The following is a 17375-nucleotide window of genomic DNA, read 5'->3' as shown; positions in this document are numbered from 1 at the left end:
ATATTTTCTTTACTCTTCTTTTTCTTGTAGTAAAAATATGTAGGATCCAGGTGCTGGTGGCTCATATTTATAATCCTAGCTACTCAAAAAGAGTGAGATTTGAAGATCCCAGTTCAGAGCCAACCAAATCCAAAAAATGGTTATACCAAATAACGTGCCAAAAGCCAGAAACAGAGGTATGACTCAAGTGGTAGAGGGCTAGCCTTGAGCAAGAGAACTCAGGGACACCACCTAGGCCCAGAGTTCAAGCCCCATGACTGACCAAAAGAAGGAGGAGGAAGGAGGAAGAAGAGGAGGAGGAGGAAGAAGAGGAAGAAGAGTACTAAAGATAGATTGTATCTGTTTGAATCCTACCTTTTACACATGGATATCTGTGTCCCTGCGGGCAGGTCAAATTCTTAATTTTCCCACAGGTAGACTGAAACATTTAAAAAGCAGCATGAAGTCAGGTACCGGTAGCTTACACCTGTAATCCTAGCTACTCAGGAGGCTGAGATCTGAGACTAGAGGTTCAAAGCCAGTCTGGGCAGGAAACTCTGTGAGACTTTTATCTTCAATTAACTACCAGAAAACTGAAAGTGACACTGTGACTCAAAGTGGTAGAGCAAAAGAGCTTTCAGAAAGACGGGTGGGGGGTGGGAGGCAGGGTAATGGTTACCAAGACATGTGAAAGGGTATCAATGTATATGAATTAATGCACCTTCTATCTGGCAAATGTCATGTAAGCCTTTCATTAATTACAATAAAAAATAAAAATAAAAAAGAGCTTTCAGAGACAGTATCTAAGCTCTGAGTTCAAGCCTCATGATTGACAAAAAAAAACCAGCATGAGAAACTGGGTGCCCAGTGGCTCATACCTGCAAATCTTTTTTTTTAATAGTGTCAGAGTTAATCTGGTATGACTGTTAAGTTCATATTTGAGATATTTCCAGACATATTTGTTTATTGTCACAAATAAATTATTAGTTCATACTTCATAGTGTGCAGATTGAGATTGTTTAAATGTGTAAATGAGATGTAGAATCATTTTGTGTGGACATTTATCATCAAAATAGAGTAGCTCAGACTGGATATTGATGGTTCATGTCTATAATGCAGCTATCCAGGAGGCTAAGAACTGAGGATCATGGTTTGCAGTCAGCCCGGGCAGGAAAGTCTGTGAGGCTCTTATCTCCAATTAACAGGCAAAAAGCCAGAAGTAGAGGTGTGGCTCAAGTGGTAGATTGTCAACCTTGAACACAAAAATTCAGGGACAGTGGCTAAAACCTGAATGCAAGCCACAGGACCAAAACACCCCCAAAATCCTCACCAGTGGTGAGAATGATGGTTGATCCACTGCTTTGTCCATAAAAGACATAGCAACACACAGCATGGGGAAAAATTCCTCGTGTGAAAAATGTTGAATGTCTTCCAGACAAGAGACAAATTGCAACTGTGGAATGAGCTGAGAATCATAAAACCAATAAAAAGCATTGAGAGTTTGAACAGCTGCCAGGTAAAAGAGGCTTTAAATTTACTTTTCTTTGGAATACGCTTTCACTTTCCTACCAAATGAATCAATGGGAACGAAAACAGAAAACAGTTCTCTGGCTCTGGAATTCCAAATAATACAGTTCCATTTCAGAGCACAGACCATACGGCATAGTGCTAATCCTTCATGCATCTTGTAACGGCAATGTTACTAATATGTGGCCATATATACTCTGGCTAACTCTACTTCCCAGAAAAGTAGGGTTTAAGACTGTGAAATCTGGCTGGGAATGTGGCTTAGTGATAGAATGCTTGCCTAGCATGCATGAAGCCCTAGATTCAATTCCTCAGTATCCCATAAACAGAAAAAGGCAGAAGTGGCACTGTGGCTCAAATGGTAGAGTGTTAACCTTGAGCAAAAGAAGCTCAGGGACAGGGCTAGGAGTGTAGCCTAGTGGTAGAGTGCTTACCTGGCACGCATGAAGCCCTGGATTTGATTCCTTGGTACCACATATAAGAAAAAGCAGGAAGTGGTACTGTAGCTCAAGTGTCAGAGCACTAGCCTTGAGCAAAAAGTGTCGAAGTACAGTGCTCAGGCCCTGAGTTCAAGCCTCAGGACTGGCAAAAAAAAAAAAAAAAAAGACTGTCAAATCCCTAAGAGAAAATCCTAGAGGTAAGAAGGAGCAGGATCCAGAGGGGGAAAAAAAAGTAGAGGTGTGGCTCAAAAGGCAGAGTAACAGTCTTAAGCACAAAAGCCAAGAGAAAGTAACAAGTCCTGAGTTTAAGATCTTTAGCACACACACACAAGTGAACATAGATAGAAGGTTTCTTTTGTTGTTGTTTGTTTCTGCTAATCTGGGGCTTTAGCTCAGGCCCAAGCACTATCCTTGGGCTTTCTCAAGGCTAGAGCTCTACCACTTAGCCAAAGCATTACTTCTGGCTTTTTCTATGTATGTGGTACTTATGAGTTAAACTGAGTTCTTCATGCATGCTGAGCAAGCACTCGACCACTAGGCCAAACTCCTGGTCCTATAGAAGGTGTTTTTATAAAGGAATCTCTACTACTGGAGGTAGCAACTAAACTACCCTAGGCCAGAAGAATATTGATAGAGTATAATCTAAAGTCTTGCTGAGCTCTTCTTTGGTCTTTTTTTTTTTTTTTGTGGATCATGGGGCTTGAACTTAGCCTGGGTGCCGTCCCTGAGCTATTCAGCTCAAGGCTACCACCCTACCCTTGAGCCATGCTCCACTTTGTCATTTTTTAGAGGCTAATTGGAGATAAGAGTCTCAGGTACGGGGCCGGGAGTTTGGCCTAGTGGTTAAAGTGCTTGCCTAGCATGCACGAAGGCCCGGGTTCGATTCCTCGGTACCAAATACATAGCAAAAAGCCGGAAGTGGTGCTGAGGCTCAAGTGGTAGAGCTCTAGCCTTGAGAAAGTCCAAGGACAGTGCTCAAGCCCTGAGCTCAAGCCCAGGACTGGCAAAAAAAAAAAAAAAAGAGTCTCAGGTGCTTTTGTGCCCAGGCTGGCTTTGAACCTTGATCCTCAGATCTCAGCCTCCTGAGTAGCTAGGATTATAGGCATGATCCGCCATGCTTTGGTTTTGAATGGAATTCACAAGGTCAAGTTGAACCAAACACTGCAGCCTATGCCTGGCACAAAGGTCAGGTGGAAAGGTCACACACAAATCTTGGGCTTTTAAGTTTCAAGCTAGAAAGCAACTCCAATCCACTCATAACAAAACCAAAGCCAGGTACCAGTGACTCATACCTACTGAGCTACTTAGGAGGTAGAAATCTGAAGATCTCAGTTCAAAGCCAGCAGGGCCATAAAGTCTAAAAAACTCATTAATTTTTTTAAATTTTAACTTTTTTTTGTCTTTTCTTTTTTGGTACTAGGGATTGACCCCAGGACATTGCACTTGGTAAGCAAGTGCTTTGCCACTGAAATACATCCTAGCTCAAGTTCAAGACTCTTATCTCCAATTAATTGTAGTTCAAGTGGTAGAGTGCTAGTATTGGTAAAAAAGCTAAGGGACAGTACCCAAGCCCCAAGTTTAAGCCCCAGGATTGGAACCAAAAGGAAAAAAAAAAAAGAATTTACTTGTGAATCAGTAGAATCTTCATTAGACAAAAACAGAAAGGATAAAATCCAGGTAAATGCTGTGAATTACACTTGTAGAAACTTCTAGTCTCTTTAGGCAGTTTATAATGCCCAACAAAATCATATGGAGTGGCTCTTAAAACCCAGATGGTTGGAGCCCAGCTGGGGTTTCTGATTCAGTCAGTGAGAGATTAAGGGACCAGGGCTTTGTATTTCTTTTGTGTTTTTTTTTCTTTCATCATCATTATTATTGTTATTATTATTTTATTCTTATTATTCAGGAAAGTCCCTGAGTCTCAAGGATTTTCCTGGCCAGGGTGGCTTCAAATCATGATCAGATCTCAGCCTCGTGAGTAGCTAGAATTACAGGTGTGAGCCACCAGTGCCTGGTCGGACTTTGTATTTTTAACCAGTTGCTAGATGGTGTTGCTTGTGGTCCAGCCACAGCGTTAGGGCAAGCTCTGCTCTAGAAAAACACATGAAATGACTCAGTGCTTACTGCCTGCAATGCAATTCCCCATTTGAAGGTTCTGAGAAAACTAGTTGACCAAGAATGGACTCATTCCTGTGGTCAGAGTGGTGTGCTCAGGTAGAGAGTGGGTAGAGATGGCAGAAGTTCCTCGAAGGGACAACTACTAGGCATACAAAACTTGCTGAACACACAAGTCTCTCCATCTGGAACAAGAATCTCATCAGCAACTTCTCCTTTCCAGACAGAAAGTTTCAGGAGGAAAAGCAAGTTCCAGAAGAAGGAATTAGGAGGGGAGAAAAGGAGAGGGAAGATGATCTCCTACAGAAGATTCTGCCCAAAAGAGGAGACTCCTGCTCGCTAGAGGCCAGCCATGAGCTACACAAGACTGCCTTGGGGCCCCTTTTGACTATTTGGGCCTCTGCCCAGAACAACAGGTGTCCTCGAATCGCAACCTCTGAGGAATGAGGAACTGAAACAGTTACTGAAAAGCCTAATCATCCTTTTTTTTTTTTCCAGTCCTAGGGTTTGAACTCAGGGCCTAAGCATTGTACTTGGGCTTTCTCAAGGCTAGAGCTCTACCACTTGAGCCACAGTGCCACTTTTGGCTTTTTCTATGTACGTGGTACCAAGGAATCAAACTTGAAACTCAGGTTCTTTTTTTTTTGGGGGGGGTGAGTCATGGGGCTTGAACTCTGGGTCTAGGCTCTGTCCCTAAGCTCTTCAGCTCAAGGCTACCACCCTACCCCTGGAGCCAAGCCCCACTTCCCATTTTCTAGAGTTAATTGGAGATAAGAGTCTCAGGTCTTTTTGTGCTCAGGCTGGCTTTGAACCTTGATCCTCGGATCTCAGCCTCCTGAGTAATTAGGATTACAGGCATGAGCCACCACACCTAGCTTCTAAGCATCTTTTTGCATCAAATTTTATGTGTTTCTGAAGAAGAGGAAAAACTGTCTTCTATTCTCTTGAGTCCTCTGGCTGGCCTCAGAATTAAACATAAGAACAGGAAAGAACATACTTTTGTTTTCAGTATGGAGGAATGAACCCAACTTTCCACATGCTAGCCAAAGCACTCTACCACATGAGCCCTTTTGTATTCTGTGGGGGTGTTTTTGGAGGGTAGGAGGTTGTTGGTTCCTTGGTTGCTCATTTGTTTTCTTTAACTTACAGTAGTTATATAGGGGGGGAGTGTGAATCAGGGAGGAGGTGATATTTTAACAGAGGCTTAAAGTACTGTGGGAATTTGTCAAAGGGATAAAAGAGAGAAGCAAGAAAAAGGATGGTTGGGTAACCACGGAAAGCCAGAGTTTCAGGTCTGGGCATCACTGTGCCTATGGGGTAGGGACTTTTTCCTCCACTCCAGCTCCTGCCTCCTCCTCGTTCCGCCCACAAGCCAAGGGTTCTCTGACACAGCTTGCCACATGGCAGTATTCCAGACTCATTCTCATGGTCAGCACTTGACCTTGACCTAGCTCCTTAGCAGTCTACTTTCTCTATTAGATAATCATTTCCCTTCTTGCAGATGGAGTTATTATATCCATAACATTATAATGGGTACATTGATGGTGGGGATAGTTGCATGCCTCTATGGCTATAATGGAAACTCATTGACTTTGCACTTTAATTCTATGAATTGTAAATTATATGAATTATATGTTAAGAAAGCGATTTTTTTCCTTTTTTTGTTTGTAATTTTGTTTTTTTGCTACTCCTGGGGTATGAACTCAAGGCCTGATCACTGTCCTTGGGCTTTTTCCTCAAGGCTAGCACTTGAGCCACAGCACTACTTCCAGTTGTTTCTGTGTATGTGGTACTGAGGAATTGAACTCGGGTCTTATTTCCAATTAACCATCAAAAAGCCAGGAATAGAGCTGTTGCTTAAGTGGTAAAGCACCAACCTTGAGCATAAAAGCTAAGAGACAGCACCCAAGTCCATCATTCAAGAACTCAGTATTGACACACACACAAAAAAAAACTGGTAATGTGACCAAGTTGCAGATGTAGCTCAGGGGTACGGTATTCCCTTAGCATGCCTGAGGCCTTAGGTTTGAGCCCCAGCACTGCAACGAAAGGACCGTGGACTAAGTGATGGAAGAGTGAGGCCCGAAGGCTGAGAACTATCACAGTCATGCTTTGCTACTATGCAACCAAGCGACATAGGTGTAAAACTTTCCTTTCTGAACTTAAGTTCCCTCCTTTCTATTACTTGATTTTGAATTCAAGACCTTAATTCCAGTGGGGGTTTTGTTGTTGTTAAAGTTGGGGCTTGATTCTGTCTCTGAGCTTCTTTTGTTCAAGGCTAATGCACTACCACTTGAGCCACAGAACTAGTTCTGGCTTTTTCTGGGTAGTTTTTTTGGAGCTGGGTACTAGTCACTCACATCTACAACCATAGCTACTCAGGAGATGGAGATCAGAGGACTGTGGTTCTTCAAAGCCTGCCTGGGCAGGAAATTTCTGAAACTCTTATCTCCAATTACGTACCAGAAACCAGAAGTGATGCTATAACTCAAGGGGTAGAACTTTAAGTCCCACAACTGACAACAACAACAAAAAAGTCTCACAGACTTTTCTTTTGCTGCCAGTCCTGGGGCTTGAGCTCAGGGCCTTAACACTGTTCTTGGGCTTTCCTCAAGGCTAGAGCTCTACCACTTGAGCCACACTGCCACTTCTGGCTTTGTCTATGTATGTGGTACCGAGGAATCGAACCCAGGTATTTGTGTATGCTAGGCAAGCACTCTATCAGTATGCCAAACTTCTGGCCCTTTCATAGACTTTTCTTCCTGTGACAGCTTCAAACCAAGATCCTCAGATCTCAGCTTCCTGAGTAGTTAGATATAAGGCATAAGGCATGGGTGCCACTAGATGGTGTGTGTGTGTGTGTGTGTGTTGGGTCTTAAACTCAGGGCCTGGGCACTATTGGTGCCTGGAAGTGTCTTTTCCTTAAGTAGCTAGGATTACAGGTGAGAGATTAGCAAAAGATTCTGTTTTCCTCACAAGAACAACGAGACTCACTTAGTGTGGTTGCTAAAGTCATGTAACAAGCTAGAGGAGGACCAGGATTTGAACTTCTATTGGAACAGTGGAGAAGTTTCAGGCCATCCTGTGGTGTCTGGCATAGGTAGTCTGTTTAGGCTGGGAAGAATCCTTAACTAGAATTATCAGCGAGCGGGCCGGAGCGTGAGGGAGCGAGCGGGGCCGGAGCGAGCGGGGCCGAGCGAGCGGGGCCAGAAAGAGAAGGGGGCCAAAAAAAAAAAAAAAAAAAAAGGTTTAGAATTATCAGAAGGACATGGGTGTCCTGAAGCATTTATTAACCAGGAGGGGCTAAGAGCACCTCACAATGGTTCAGGCATGTGGTGGCAGTGGTGGGAAGGGGGGGTGGGGACGAGGAGGGTGGCAGTGGTGTGATGGGGGTCTAGATCTATTTTGACAGTTCCAGTTCCCCATTTCAAGTTCCTCATGAAGCCTGTCTTGTCCCCGAGGTCATCCAAATGTCTTTGTCTCTAGGTTTCCTTCTTCCTCTTTTTTTTTTTCTTGCCAGTCCTGGGGCTTGAGCTTATCCTAAAGATTCCCCCCCAAAAGCCAGAAGAAGCCAGAAGTAGTGCTATGGCTCAAGTGGTAGAGTACTAGCCTTGAACAAAAGAAGCTCAGAGACAGAATCAAGCCCCAACTTTAAACCCCAGGCTCTGGGAGCATGGCCTAGTGGTAGAGTACTTGCCTAACATGCATAAAAGCCCCGGGTTCCATTCCTCTGTATTACATACACAGAAAAAGCCAGAAGTGGTGCTGTGGCTCAAGTAACAGAGCACTAGCCTTAAGCAAAAAGTGTCCAAGGACAGTGCTCAGGCCCTAAGTTCAAACTCCAGGACTAGAAAAAAAAAAGATTCAAGCCTGGGAAGATGGGCACCAGTGGTTTACACCTATAATCAGATAGATAGATAGATAGATAGATAGATAGATAGATAGATAGATAGATAGATAGATATTCAGTATATAATCTATATGATTATATAGATTATATATATATATATATAGTAGCTAGGAACTGACCCTCTCACATGAGGTAGAATTAATCCATTTATGAAGATGGAGTTCATGACTGTTTATCTTCCTCTAGGCTACTCTCACTTCAAGTTTTTATCCTCTAACACCACCATCCTGGAACCAAGCTTCCCACACATAAACTCTGTGGAAAAAAAACATAACCATAGCAAGGGCGAGGTAACAGGAAAGCCTAATGTATGTGGATACAACCGGGGATAATGACAGGAGTCCAGAGGCAGAGGAACATCTAAAATACTGAACTTTTGGTTTGTACTTTCCCCTCATCCCCCCTTTTTTCCTCCCACTTCTCCGCACTACAGATCTTTTTTGTGGAAAAGGAGCAAATCTTCCTGGGAAATTGTTGACACTCTTTTGTCTATAAGTGGTACCTCACACACCAAGATGTGTTCTTCCATGGCTTATGGCAGGCTCAGGTGGCAAATGACTAGTCACTGGCAGCACAACTGACCAACACTCACATTTTTTTTTTGTCAGTCAAGGGGCTTGAACTCGAAGCCTAGGCACTGTCCCTGAGCTCTTCTACCACGCTGAGCCACAGGGTCACTTCTGGTTTTCTGGAGAGAAGAGTCTCATGGACTTTTGTGCCCTGGCTGGCTTTGAACTTCAATCCTTAGATCTCAGCCTCCTGAGTAGCTAGGATTACAGGCATAAGCCATCAGCTCCCATATTTTTTTTTTTTTGCTTGAGCTCATTGCCTGAGCACTGCCCTTGGACTTTCTCAAGGCTAGAGCTCTACCACTTGAGCCTCAGCACCACTGCTGGCTTTTTTCTATATATGTGGTACCAAGGAATCAAACCCCAGCAAGCACTCTACCACTGGACCAAACTCCTGGCCCCTCAGCTCCCATCTTAACACTCAAATTTTCTAGCATTATTACTGCTCCATCTCAAAAGCAGTTCAACTACCAGATCCCAATAATTCACATCTGTAATCTTCAGGAGGCTGAGATCTGAGGATCCTTATTCAAAGAGAGCCAAATCAGGAAAATCTATAAGAATTCTTATCTCTAATTAACCACAAAAAGCCCAAAGCAAAGCTATAGTAGAAGCAAGTGGTAGAGTGCTAGCCTTAAAAGAAAACAAAATTTTTTTCAACAGAAGTTGAGGGCCCAGAGGTATTGGTGGCTCTACCCTGATCCCTAACTCAGTCTGCTCATGTCTGCTCCATTCAAGCCTGAGAACTTGTAGAGGATTTGACTCAAGCCCTATTCTGGTTCTTCTTCCTGCCCACTCTAGAGGGTACGCTCCACCTATCGAGTACAGGTCCTCAGATGTCTGTTGCTCAGTAATCATTTCATTTACAAGTAAGAGAAACCCATTCAGACGAGCAAATGGGAGCCCAGGGCTCAGCTAGAACCCAAGGCAATCACCACAGCCATGATAGAAGGCCGAAGTACCAGGAATTTCCCAGCAGGGGCAGAGATGCTGTGCATGGACATTATATGCCCAAGTGACCGTGAGGCCACTAACTCCCCATGTAGAAGTGACAAAGAAGAAAGCAGAACCATTTCTCCCTTTTAGACTCCTCACCGAGATCAAAGCTATTCCAAGGGAGTCAGGATGAGGAAAGAGGAGAGAATTTTCTGAAGAGAAACCCTGAGAGAGAATTGCTATCCAGGTTATCTCCACTGAGGTGAAGGAAATCACAACATGCCATTCCAAAACAGCCCATCTTAGTATATTACCTTCAGCTGAAGGAAATTGGGACAGGCAGTCTCTTCCATTCTCCTTTCTACCGAAGAGTATCAATATCCCAAGGGAAAGGCTTTCTTAAGGAAACACTCTTATCACCGAAACAGAAAATTGGTTCTGAGATACATCTGTACAAATAAACCTTACAGAAATAACAGTTTTCTTCTAACAACCACATTCCCCACACATGCTTCCTATCCCCTCCCCACAATAAAATACTCCTAGACCAATCCCTATTCCCTGTCTTGGTTAACATAGTACATAACCCTGCTTGGGTCTAACTACTTCAATGGAGTTTCCATTTCTTCCTGGGATGATCTCAAGTTATGTAAAAAAATTTAGCATCAAATAATATGTTCTCCTACTATGTTTTCATCTTAATTCACATGCCCCAATCATAGAACCTAAGCAGTTAAAGGAAAAAGTCTTCCAACATAGCTATTAAATCAAATTCAGTGGGACAGTTCAGTAGCCTGGGCTGACTTTTGTCTTTAAATATTCCAAAAATAAAGCTAGGCAAGGTGGCTCACACCTGCAATCCTAACTAGTCAGGAGGCTGAGATCTGAGGATCAAGGTTCAAAGCCAGCTGGGGCAAAAAGGACCTGAGACTCTTATCTCCAATTAACCTCTAGAAAATGGGAAGTAGGGCTTGGCTCAAGGATAAGGCAGTAGCCTTGAGCTGAAGAGCTCAGGGATAGTGTCCAGGCCGAGTTCAAGCTCCATGACCCACAAAAAAAAAAAAAAAGTTGAAAAGCTCAAAGACAGCACCCAGGCCCAGAGTTCAAGCCCCATGACCAACAACAACAACAAAAAGACTGAAAGAGAAAAAGAGGAGGGAGGGAGGAAGGGGAGAAAGAAAGGAAGGCAGGCTTTATTAGCTCCACTTTACAGATGGTTTTGGTTGAACTTCAGCCTCCTAAGTAGTTAAGCTTATAGTCGTGAGGTGCAGGCTTCATTTCTGTCTCCTTAAGACCATGAAAGCCAATGTAAATGGTCTCATCTATTTGCATTTGGGACATGGAGGCTTAGAGTGCTCAAGTTCCTTTCATGCTCAAGAGTCCACCAGCAAGGAGTTGAGATTTCAAGAAAAGAGAGTCAATCTGAATATCCTTCTCTTCCTTCTACCCTTTCCATCCACCTTCTAACAACCTCTTCCCCCAGTTTCTTGGGGCCTTGACTTTGTTTCTTCACCCCCAAATATGTTTGGTAAGGAAACCCTGGCAGATCATTGCAGGCTTGTGAATCTGTTCCCCTGCAAATGCAGGGCTTGTCTGGGGATGACCTTATGTCATCCCTCAAACCCATTTTACATGTAGGGAAACTGAGGCTTGCCATCTGCAGCACTAGTGAGAGGAATGACAGATTCCCCTCTGAACTGTAAAGTCATAACACAATGCAAAATCAAAGGGATTTCAACATTAACGTGAAGTTTCATCCAAGCCAGTCATCTGTTGTCACCTGACAAACTTCCACATTCCAAGGCTACAAGCTGTCAAAACTAGGGGAACTGCAGGAGATACATAGAAATGGATGTCTCAGAAAAGAGAAGTACCAGCAGTCCACAGGAAGAACAGATCCTCAATTTCGAAGATCCTCAATTTTATTGACAATGTGTTTGCACCTTTTTTTCCCCCTGAGTTCCCTCTTCAAAGAGATTATCTCACTCAAGTTCCAATAACTTTAATACATCTTATCTACCCTGACAGTGAAGGGACGAAAATGTGGCCAGCTACAAAACACTATTTACACACACACACACACACACACACACACACACACACACAAATTATTGAAATAAAAAATAATGATATGGGATGTGGTGGCACATACCTATAATTCCAGCGCCTGGTTCACATGTGTCCTCATCTCTGGGCCACCTTTGGTTGGCCCCTAGCTTTAGTACATTTCCCGTTATCCTGACATGATGCTGGTAACTCATCTGATAATAGACAAGGGATGGCGGGTGCTGGTGTTTACATCTGTAGTCTAACTCAGGAGGCAAGAAAAGCACGTGTGCACCCCACCCTCCCCCACATACATAGGCAAGGGAGGATTCTAATTGTAGAATGGAGATATCAAATTCCTTTTGACCATTTCTCTTGCTATCTCTTTGCCTCTGCCTTTTAACCAATTTAGCACCCCTTGTCCCCCAGTTTCTTGGAGCCTTGGCTATGTTTTGTAGTAACCTATCAGGATTAGCTGTCATGTTCTGTTTTCTGTTCATTTTTGGTTTTGTTTTGTAAAAAATACTTCAACTGCTTGACCACCTGCATGTGGTATTTTCCTGGTGTGCGGTGCTTTCCTTTAAAAGCTCAGCCCCACGCAAGGTTGGGCCTGCTCTCTATCAGCCCAAAGGTGGAGAGTAGCTGCTGCGCTGCTATTAAAATGACTCCTAGCTCTGTTCACTGAGTACTGGTAGCTCTGTTGCTGGAGGGCTTGGGGACCCCAAAATGGCTGGATTATTACAGTTTCTTCTCCCCCAAGCATGTTTGGCTAAAGAAATCCTGGCATTTCTCAATACTCTCCCGTGTGCTAAAGCATCACAGGATCACAGGTCCCCTTTTTAAAGGATCCCACCTTCAAGACAGGAGATCAGGGCTTTCTTCTTTTCTTTTTTTTTCTTTTTTCACCAGTCCTGCACTTGAAGTAGGCCTGAGCACTGTCCTTGGGTTTTCTCAAGGCTAGAGCTCTACCACTTGAGTCACAGCATCACTTCCAGCTTTTCCTATGTATGTGGTACTAAGGAATCAACCCTGGCTCTTTGTGCATGCTAGGCAAGCACTCTACCACTAGGCCAAACTCCCAGCCTCTTCATTTCTTTGGCAGGTGTGGATACTCAGGGAGGAGACATGGTCAGTCAACTCTAAATCATATAACAAGTATGTGATCTTGGAATGCAAGCCCAATGTGTCTGACTCGACAGCTGCCCTCAGCTCCCAAGCTGTCTCTTTGACAAAGACTTAGAATGCAGAAATAGAGCCCCTATGCTTGGGAAATTTTGCACTAGTGGAGGGATAATGATTGGCCACTGGACATAAGGGGCACGGAGCAGATTTTAGAGGGACTTGCTGGATGGGAAGCTGCTCCTTTGGGATCCAAGCAATAGAGTTTGGTGTGGTCTTGACTGAAATGTAACTGATGCCACTAATGATCAGTAGACTATGAAGTCTGAAACTATGTCCTGATGCAACAGGAAAAGAAAGTAGGGAAACTGAGGCAGATCCTAGTCACAGTCTAGGCCAACATGGTCAAAGGAGAAAGAGTGGCACTATGACGGACAGGTCGCCAGGGACACCCTCCAACATGGAAGGACCTTGTCTATGTCCACAGCTGCTTTCCCCATTAGACAAAAGGAGGACCAGAGTAGGGGAGGAGTGCTTGTCAAGCATGCATGAAGCCCTGGGTTCCATTTCTCAGTATCACATACACAGAAAAAGCAAAAGTGATAGTGTCTCAAGTGGTAAAGTGCTAGCCTTGAACAAAACAAGTTCAGGGACAATGCCCAGGCCCTGAGTTCAAGTCCCAGGATTCACCCCCACACACTCACACACAAAAGGATGGGAGAAAACTGGTAAGATCTGATTTATCTCTGGGGAGGACCTCCCTCAAACTGCTTCTAGAACCATCCCCCACTGACACACACCTTTTTTTATCACTGAGATGGGACCTGAAGCTAGGCTGAGGAAGTAACCTGAAGAGGAAAATGCCATTTCCTCCCTGAAATAATAGCATGGAAAATGAGAAACTGTTGATTCTGGCTCTAAGCTTTTTGTCCCTGGGTGTGTGTGCGTGTGTGTGTGTGCGTGTGTGTGTGTGTGTGGGGTGTGTGTGTGTGTGTGTGTGTGTGTGTGTGTGTGTGTGTGTGTGTGTCTGTGTTGATCCTAGGGCTTGAACTCAAAGCCTGGGTTTTCTGTTCATTAGCTTTTTTGTCCAAGTCTGGTCTCTCCCACTTGAGCCACAGCTTCACTTCTGGCTTTATGCTGATTAATTGAAGATAAATAAGAGTCTCACTTCCAGGGATGGCTTTGGGCTGCGATCCTCAGATCTCAGCCTCCTGAGTACCTACGGTGACAGGCAAGATCATTGGTACCTGATACCGCTATCTTCTTCTCCTTCTTCCTCTTCTTCCTCTTCCTCCTCCTCCTCCTCCTGCTCTTCTTCTTCTTCTTCTTTTTCTTCTTCTTTTTTTTCCTTCTTCTTCTTCTTCTTTTGTGGGTCATGCGGCTTGAACTAGGTCTGGATGCTGTCCCTGAGCTCCTCGGCTCAAAGCTACCACCCTGCCCTTGAGCCAAGCCCCACTTCCGTTTTCTAGAGGTTAATTGGAGATGAGTCTCAGGTCCTTTCATGCCAGGCTGGCTTTGAACCTTAATCCTCAGATCTCGGCCCCCTAAGTAGCTAGGATTACAGGCATGAGCCACTGCACCTGGCCTACCTATATCTTCTTAAACATCCTAACATCTCTCTCTCTCCTTCTGCACAGTTCGAAGAAGGCCAGAATAGGGGCTATGGTGGCAGAGGACAAATGAGGAAGATGGACTCGACTCTCTGTCCTACCCACAGGCTGCTGTGCCTGAGATATGTTCCTAGCAGTGAGAACATTTACAGTCATTCATTCCTGGAGAAGTGCTTCACTGTGTGAGTCACTTCCTCCAGCACAAAGCAAAGTGAGATGTCTAGACACAGTCTCAGGGGCCAAACCCCTAAAGCATTCAGGTGACTGAGTTCTAAGGATGGATATTTGAAGCCAGACAGGACAGGAAAGCTTATGACATTTTTTTTTTGCCAGTCCCAGGGTTTGAACTCAGAGCCTGAGCACTGTCCTTGGGTTTTCTCAAGACTAGAGCTCTACCACTTGAGCCACAGCACCATTTCTGGCCTTTTTTCTATGTATGTAATACCGAGGAATTGAACCCAGGGCTTCATGCTTGCTAGGCAAGCACTCTACCACAAGGCTAAACTCCTGGCCCCACGCCTATGACATTCTTATGCATAGGTCAGGAGTAGAGCTTTAGTTTAAGTGGTAGAGTGCTAGCCTTGAGTAGAAAAAGCTCAGAGACAGTGCCCAGGCCCTGAGCTAATGCCCCAGAGCTGGCACACACACACACACACACACACACACACACTATGTATATGTACATATATACAACTATACATGTATGTATATGTATGTGCGTATATATATATACATACATGCATAATATATATATACATATATATTATTAAGAGGCCAAGCCATGCCACAGGTGAGAGGGGGCCATCTGCACAGAAAGTGCCACCTCTCCCTCCAGGCCAGCAAGCCAACATGGGTCAAGGCAGACAGGGTGTGAAGGCAGAACAGGAAAAATGTGGAGCATGTAAATATTGAGCAACTTCAGTATACTAAGACTTTTACTCAGCAAATCCTTACTGCTCCCTTAAAAACTCTGGTCTCCACTTTGACAGGTTCACAAAATTGGGAAAGATACGAGTTCTGTTTCTCTGCAATGGAATTAGCAGATCATTAAAGTAAACTGGACCTGGGGGTATTCTGAAAGAGAATTTTATTCTCTATCAATTTTGCATTGGAAGGTGGCTGTTGTCAGATTCTGAGGTCTCTTCTCTCCCATTGGAGAAGATTCAAGAAACCAGCCAGGCTGAGAGCAGATTTCTGTGATCCTGAGATGGAAACTCTGCTTGGCCCAGGTAGGTCAGACCCAGACCCCTCATCCAATCAGCAAAGATAACTGAGGAACCAGACACAGGACCAGCGCATAATTATAATGAAAGTCCTCTGCCACTCCACACAGAGAAGGGAGCCAGTTACCAGCAAGATGGGGGTGTGGGGGGACCATACTGGAAAAAGTTACCACAGCTCACCACAGGGAACAGGCTTAGTATTGTTGAGCAAGTTGCTCAAGCTTACCATATAGGAAATGAGGAAGCCCAGATACAGATCCTCACCCAGCTTGGTTTTTCTTCAAACCAAAGTCCTTTCCAAGTACACCCCTTTCTCCATACTCAAAAGTGAGAACCCGTAGTTAGACACAGAAGGTAAGTTCACAAGTTAGTTTCCATTCAGACACTACTTTAGCAGAATGTGTTAATCTGCTGGATACTTAGCACTGCTCTAAGTACATGACCATCCAGACAGGAAATGCCATCTTCTCACAGCTGAGGGTTCAGGGAATCCCCTCTTTTGCTAGGTTCTCAGATGGTGAAACATGGAAAGAAGTTGGGTTGGATGGGGGAGAGGTCTGTCAAAACATCACCTTTGATGACGATAAACTGTTCTCTTGTACATTGCCAAAATGGCACTAAGTCTTACTTTCTCCATATCTAACTAATATCCACACATTTTTTTTTTGCCAGTCCTGGAGCCTGAACTCAGGGCCTAAGCATTGTCCCTGAACTTCTTTGCTCAAGGCTAGAGCTCTACCCACTTGAGCCACAATGCCATGTCTGGCTTTTTCTTTTTATGTGATACTGAAGCATTGAACCCAGGGCTTCATGCATGCTAGACAAGCATGCTACCATTAAGCCACCCTCCCAGCTCAATATAAATTTTATGAATCACTCAGTTTTCAAAAATATTTATTAAGTCAACATACATAATACATGGATATTGTAAAAATGGCAAGGGATATGCAAATGACTGACCTTCATGAATGCTGTGCATCAGACAAAATGAGCTGTTTTTAGGTTGCAAGTAATATCTAGCCATTCGAATCAGCAAAAGGAGAGAAGAGGAGAGGAGAGGAAAGGAGAGGAGAGGAGAGGAAAGGAGAGGAGAGGAGAGGAGAGGAGAGGAGACATCCTGAAATGGGCCTCTCCCAGGACCCACAGGGAGGACTATGGGAAAGCCAACTGGCCTCAAAGCCTGGGCCCCTCTTCCCTGCAGGCTCCAGGCTCCCATGGGTTTGCTCTGTTTTGCTCTGCACGCCTTCTCTCAGAGCAGGGTTATTTCTCTACATTATTGTGCGTGTGTGCCAGTCTAGAGGCTTGAACTCAGGGACTGGGCACTGTCCTTGAATTTTTGTGCTCAAGGCTAATGCTCTACCACTTGAGCCCAGCTCTGCTTCTAGAATTTTTTTGTGGGTCATGGGCCTTGAACTCAGCCTGATCACTGTCCTGGAGCCCTTCAGCTCAAGGCTACTGCCCTACCATTGAGCCAAGTCCCATTTCCTGTTTTCTAGAGGTTAATTGAAGATAAGAGTCTCAGGCCTTTTGTGCCCTTGCTGGCTTTGAACCTTGATCCTCAGATCTCAGCCTCCTGAGTAGCTAGGATTACAAGTGTGAGCCACAGCGCCCTGCTACTTCTGGCATTTTTTTTTTTTGATGGTTAGTTGGACATCAGAGTTTCATAGACTTGCCTGCCCTAGCTGGCTTTGAATCACAGTGCTGAGGAAAGGGAGAGGAGGCATCCTGACAGGGGCCTTTCGTAGGACCCACAGGGAGGACTATGGGAAAGCTTGATACAGTGGCTTACAACTGTAATTCCAGCTACTCAGGAGCCAGAGATTAAAAGGATTGTAGTTTGAGGCCAGCCTCTGAAAGAACGTTAATGAGACTTCATCTCAATAAACAAGCCAGGCATGGTG

This window comes from Megascapheus bottae, chromosome 6, assembly GCF_031878675.1.
Source record: "Megascapheus bottae isolate mThoBot1 chromosome 6, mThoBot2.hap1, whole genome shotgun sequence".
In the NCBI taxonomy this organism is placed as follows: Eukaryota; Metazoa; Chordata; class Mammalia; order Rodentia; family Geomyidae; genus Megascapheus; species Megascapheus bottae.
The sequence above is the reverse complement of the archived record's forward strand: the minus strand, read 5'-3'. Positions refer to the sequence as shown.